We start from the raw sequence: 6,438 nt of genomic DNA, 5'->3' as shown, positions 1-6,438 counted from the left end.
GCTTCTCTCACATGCTCTGCCTGAAGGGATGAGGCCTGTGGGTTTGGGGAATGAGGGGATCCACTTTCCTGGGCTCAGCACCTCATACTGAACGCATGGCAATGACACCAGAGTCGTGGTTCCCCTCAAGTTCTGGCTGTGCAAACAACTCAAAAGTGGACCTAGTTCCTAAAAGTCAAAGGGCTGGCAAGGATGCCACACTGGGCAAGTGCATGGCTCAGGCAAGGGGGCATCTGGGAGGGAGGCTGGTTTCAGCAGCAGAACAGTTTGGATGATGGAGCCGGAAGTCCCAGAATTTTCTCTGGCCGCTAAGGGGATGGGTTCTGAGTGGGGAGAGGTGTAGATACTTCCCAGAGGCAGGAATCGGGACTCTACTCAGAACATCCCTGTGTGAGAATTGGATGAGGATGGGGCCTCTGCCCCTGCCCAGGCCTCTCTGATGGCCCCCAGCTCCCAGAGGAGACAGCTTCTTAGGGACGGGCCTAGGTAAGCTCCTGCCCTCTCCTTGCTCTGTTCACAGCCAGAAGGGCTGAGATGATCCCCGAAGCCAAGGCAGGACTTATGCTCTGCACACTGTGGGGGTGGGGTGGGTGAGTGCTGTTTGTTTGCAGGCTGGCATCACAGCTGCACTGCTCCCTGTAGAAACTTGGTGGGGGGCGGGTGTTAAATCTGGCTGGAGCCCCTCCCCGGAGGTTGCTGGGATCCACTTCTCTCAGCCATGCTCTCCCTCTTGGTTGCTGTTCAGTTGCTCAGTCGTGTCCAGTTCTTGGCGATCCCAGGGACTGCAGCACTGCCAGGCATCCCTGTCCTTCACGATCTCCTGGAGTTTGCTCAAACTCATGGCCATTGAATTGGTGATGCCATCCAAATATCTCAACCTCTGTTGTCTCCTACTCCTTCTGCCCGCGATCCTTCCTAGCATCAGATACCCCATGTCCAAAGGCAAAGAATAAGCCGCAGCAAGATGGTAGGAGCAGCGCAATCGCGTTTAAAATCAAACCCTCTTGGCTAGGGCCTCCACAGCCGCCTCCCCCACCCCCAAATAGTGTAAGTGCCTGGGGTGGGGGAAGGTGGATGGGTTGCAGGAAGGAGGCGGGGAAGACCCCTAAACCCAGGTCTTTCCTTCCTACGGTAAAAGCTCCAGGAACCCCGCTTTCCCCTCCAAGGACAGGTCCCTTCCCGCCCCGGGCTCACAGAAGTCAAGGAAGCAACAGAGATTCCGTTTCTCTTTATTGTTCTCACTGAGGGCGGGCTGGGCAGGAGTTAGGCCCCCTCTCATAGTATAAAGAGGGTCGGTGGGCGGGGAGACTTGGTTGAGCTTCGGAAGTCAAAGCTCAGCCTGAAGAAGGAAGTCCCCGGGAATCCCCTGGGTCCCCCAAGCCTCCAGGGCTTCCTTTCGCTACCGCCCAACCTGCTCCCAGTTTCGAGGACCCCGACTGGGGCCAGCCGGGCCCAGGCTCTCCTACCTGGGGCCCTGGGAGGAGGCTGGTGGTTGGGGTTTCGCGGCGTTCAGCGGCTGGGGGCTCGTGGTCTTCGGTCCGGTGAGTTTCGTCGTGTTCGCTGGCAGAGGTTTCGTCGCGTTCGCTGGCAGAGGTTTCCTCGCGTTCGCTGATAGGGGTTTCGTATTATTCCTGGGGTTGTTCGCGTCACTAGAGTTCTTGGTGTTCTTGGATTTCATGCTGAGGAACACGTCTTTTCAGAGGCCATGGGGCTGCTCTGCGAGCCCAGTTCCCGGCTGCGATGAGCAGGCAGCTGGGTGGGGTGGGGTGGGGTGGGGCAGGTGGCGTCTGTTTCCTCCCATCCCCTTCCCTCCCCCTTGCCCACCTGCTATTGAAGAACTTCTCTATGTACTTGTTGAACTGGCCTAAGTTGGACAACCATCGCGCGACCCGGAGCATCAGATGCCGTTGTCCTTGCAGCTCCTCCCCCACGACCCCGTCGGGTCGCAGAAGCACCACTAGGCACACCAGGGCGAGTGCGCACGCGCAACGCAGAGTCTTGGGCTAGAGGGGGCGGGGCAGACAGAGGAGGGGTGGTCACGTGACGTCCAGACCCGAGACTTGGGACGTAGACAGGTACACGAGCGCCCTAAGGGACTTCCAGGTACCCAGGCAGAATGGTGCACACCTGGCCACGCACAGTGATGGACACAAAGCACCAGGTACACGGGGACCCTGGCGATGGACTGGGAGGTACACCCTGAGATGGACACACCGGGATGGTATAGAGCCATTGGCCAGCTCCCTGACCTCACTGACTTCTTCTGCAACTCCTTTTCGCCTCACTCCTGGCTCTCCGGCCTCCTTGCTGTTCCTCAAAAGTGTCAGACCTGCCATTCACTCTGCCTGGAGCCTTCCTCCAGGTATCCATATGACCAACTTCCTCCCTTCCTTCATCTCAAAATTCAAAAATCATCTCAAAATTCAAAAATCATCTCAAAATTCTCCTTCTAAATGGACCCTACTGGGATGCCCCTATTTAACATTGCAATTCATCTCTTCATCCTGTTCTATTCTCCCTCTCTTGCAACTTCTAACTTACTGTATTCTATACTTTTTTTTTTTTTTTAATGAGTAAATCCTCAGTGGTAACCCCTCCTCCAATGTAAGCACCTGGCAGCTAAGGGGATGGGCAGCTGGGCCCTTTGCCTGTTTTGTTTACTGATGTATCACAAGCACCTAGAACAATGCCTGACGCTTAGTAGGTGTCCCGTGGGATTCTCCAGGCAAGAATACTGTTGTGGATTACCTTTTCCTACTCCAGGGGATCTTCCCCACCCAAGGATTGAACCCAAGTCTCCTGCATTGCAGGCGTATTCTTTACCATCTGAGCCACCAGGGAATCCCAGGTGCTCAATAGTACATGTTAAATGAAAGACTTAACACAGTTGCATACAGGAATGATAGTCCAAGAGTCCCCATGCACACCCGTCACACACACAGAATTTTGTGCTGGCAACACTCAGGTGCATCCAGTGATTGACAGACTATGATGCCCATATACATGCTACTCATGGCTGGAGCCTGTGAGACTGCTAACCCTCTCTTGACCAGGAACTGCCCTCCTCCCCACCACCCATATCAGGGACAGGCAACCCCGGCAGCTGTCCCAGCAGAGGGGGCTGCCCTGGCCTCACTCCTTTATGCCCTCAATGGCTTGAGGAGGGCCCCTGGGTGCCAGTCTCCATCCCAAGCTCACGGAGAGCACAGCTGACAGGGACCACCAGACATTACCATGGTGCTGGGCAGGTGCAGAGCGGCACAGCAAAAGGATCTCTGCCCAGGACCTCCCTGGCTCTTTATATTCCTCAGCATCCATGCCCTCTTGCCCTCTAAGGCTCCACCCCTCCTCCTGCCCTGTGTCATAACCTGAGAGTTGGGAACAAGGAGAGGGTGGGGGTGGAAGCACATGGGCTGCCAGCTGTCCTGAGCAGGGCACAGTCCCTGCCAGAGGCCCAGAGGTGTGGGTGGCAGAGGCAGAGGCACTGGGGAGTAAGGTGATTTTGCTCCAAGCCTACAGATCCCAGGGAGGAACTGTCTCTGGGGTTGAAAGGGGGCAGTGCTTTTCCCAGAGGCTATTTTCGGGAATAGGAAGGCTTCCCTGGTGGCTCAGATGGTAAAGAATCAGCCAGCAATGTGAAAGACCTGGGTTTGATCCCTGGGTTGGGAAGATCCCATGGAGGAGGGCATGGCAACCCACTCCAGTATTCTTGCCTGGAGAATCCCCAAGGACAGAGGAGCCTGGTGGGCTACAGTCCATGGGGTTGCAAACAGTCGGACACGACTGAGCGACTAAGCACAGGAGGGAAGCTATTTGAGAGGCCAGGCGCCCCTTACCTTCTAGCAGCCTCCAGGGTGCTTCCCTTACCCGCAGGGCTACTATGAGGCCTCAGCGCCCCTGCTGCTGGCTTCTGGGCCTCTGGCCTGGGGAGGGTGGGTGGCAGTGAAGCTGATGTTTCTGCCTTCAGGATTTCAGACCACTCTGCTCATCCTGGAGGATTTTCTGGCCTGCTCAGCCACTTTGGAGCCCCTGCTGTATGATCCACAGAGCCTTATGAAGGGTTCCTGCCTGAAGGAGGAACTCCAGCCTTGGGTTGCCTCAGGTCACAGAGTTTTGGCTGTCTGGACCTGTCAGGGCCTCTCCAACTGCTCAACATTGCCGCTTTTCTTGGGTAAGGTTGTGAAATACAGACTGATGCTTTTTCATGCCCACCCTATCCCCAGAAGGGGCACAATAGGAAGAACAGGGGCTTCTGGGTAGGAATCCTGACTTCACTACTTCCTGGCCATGTGACCGTGATCAAAGGACATTATTTCCCCTGAGCCTCCGCAGCCTTGTCTGTGCGATGGAGCTGGCTACACCTACGGCACAGAGCTGTTGTGAGAACTGAGTCCGATGATGCAGCTGAAGCCCTTGGGCAACTCCTGGCACAAATAAGTGACTAGCCAGTATGAGGCCCCCCACTCCGAGATATGCTCCCCCCATCCCCCTACCTCCATCTGCCTTTCTCCCTCAGGGGAAATGGTGAGAAACTCAGTGTCAACATAATAGAAATTTATGGGGTGGCTCAGTAGCCAAGGGAGACCAGGACTACATTTCCATGGAGCCAAGGATCTCCAGGAGAAGAAATGAGATTCCTATGATAAAATTCCACAGTACAGGTGAGAGGAGAGATCTAGGGGCCAGTGTACCTCAAATCCCAACAAACAGGCTATTATTTATTCCACTTAGGCACAAGCCCAGGGCTTCCCAGGTGGCACTAGTGGTAAAGAACCTGCCTGCTGATGCAGGAGGCATAAGAGGCGTGGTTTCAATCCCTGGGCTGGGAAGATCCCTTGGAGGAGGGCATTACCACCCACTCCAATATTCTTGCTTGAAGAATCTCATGGACAGAGCGGCTTGGCGGGCTGCAGTCCATGGGGTCACAAAGAGTTGGACACAACTGAAGTGACTTAGCATGCATGCACAAGCCCAGCTCTGATACCCTGTCTCCAAAAGAGCTCCAATATCTGTCTTCTTGCAGCATTGGCTGTGAGAACCCAGGCTGCCCTTACAAATCCCTGGGCTCCTCCTTGGGCACCCAGGGCCTTCAGTCCCTCACTCTTCTGGGTTCAGTTCATTCCAGGAACCCTCACATTCTGAGGGCTGGTGCTCAGCTCCCCTCCTTCCTTAGCCAGGATAAAAGAAAATGCTCGATGGGGTGGGCAGGTTGGGGGAGGAGGCCTAAAGAACTCTCTATTATTATCAATAACAGTAGCTCTGTGACTATAGAGTTACATACTGATAACTGATCATCATTGCAGCAGCTCAGTGCCGGGTACCAGCAGGAGCATTCTGGTACAGCAGCTATAATTTTGATGATCCATGCAGGCGTTGTTAACTGCTTTCACATTTGAGAATCAGAGAAGTTCTGAGACCTACCTAATTGGATCTGGAGGAGCAGTCCCATCTTCTTGGAAAGCTGCCCCTAGCCAGGTACATGCCTGTCTTTCCCTCAGGCCTCCAACCATCTGCTGTCCTGAGTCCCGCTCCATTGCCTCCCAGTTCCTTCACCCATCTAGTGCTCCTAACTCCCACAGTGGGGCTGGTCACCTTCTGTGCCCCTCCCCTCCCCAGTCTCCTTCCATCTGCTTGGCTGTTTCTCCCAGGGGCCTTTTCGAGTGATTGCTTCCCTGCTCCTCCAGGCAAGACACAGGCATCAGCATCAGACTGACCTGGGCTCCAAGTTTGCTGTGCTGCCTGCTGACTGTGTGTTCCTGGATAAGTCACTTTGCTTCTCTGAGCATGATGTCCTCAGCTATGGCCGGTACATACAGCTAGGTCACGGGGTTATTGGGGGCGAAGCTGAGAGGAAGCTCCTCAGGCATTAAGCTGCAAATCTGCCTTGAATTCTGTGAGTCACCCCCAGACCCTTCAGAGAAATTCCCTCTTTTGCTTAAACTGGCTTGAGTTGGACTTTTACTTGCAACCAAAGTCTTCCCTGGTGGCTCAGATGGTAAAGAATCTGCCTGCGGTGCTGGAGACCTGGTTTCCATCCCTGGGTTAGGAAGATCCTATCCCCTGGAGAAGGAAATGGCAACCCACTCCAGTATTCTTGCCTAGAGAATTCCATGAACAGAAGAGCTTGGTGGGCTACAGTCCATGGGGATGCAAAGAGTCCAACAGGACTGAGCAACTAACGAACCAAACAAAAGAAAACTGAAAAACTTCCCATTGCTTCCTGGATAAAGTCCAACCTTCTTAGCATGATGTCTAAAGTCCTTCACAATTTGAACTCAACCTACTTTAAAAAAAAAGAAAAAGAAAAACCTGTAAAAACTTTATAAAAGAATTTAAACACAAAAAGCTGCCTATTTTAAATATACAGTAGAATGCATTTTGACAAATATGTAGTCACCCCCACAGTCTAGATTCAGAACATTTCCACCACCCCAGCAA

The sequence above is a fragment of the Bos javanicus genome, chromosome 19, assembly GCF_032452875.1.
Source record: "Bos javanicus breed banteng chromosome 19, ARS-OSU_banteng_1.0, whole genome shotgun sequence".
Lineage (NCBI taxonomy): Eukaryota > Metazoa > Chordata > Mammalia > Artiodactyla > Bovidae > Bos > Bos javanicus.
Note: the sequence above shows the minus strand (reverse complement) of the source record.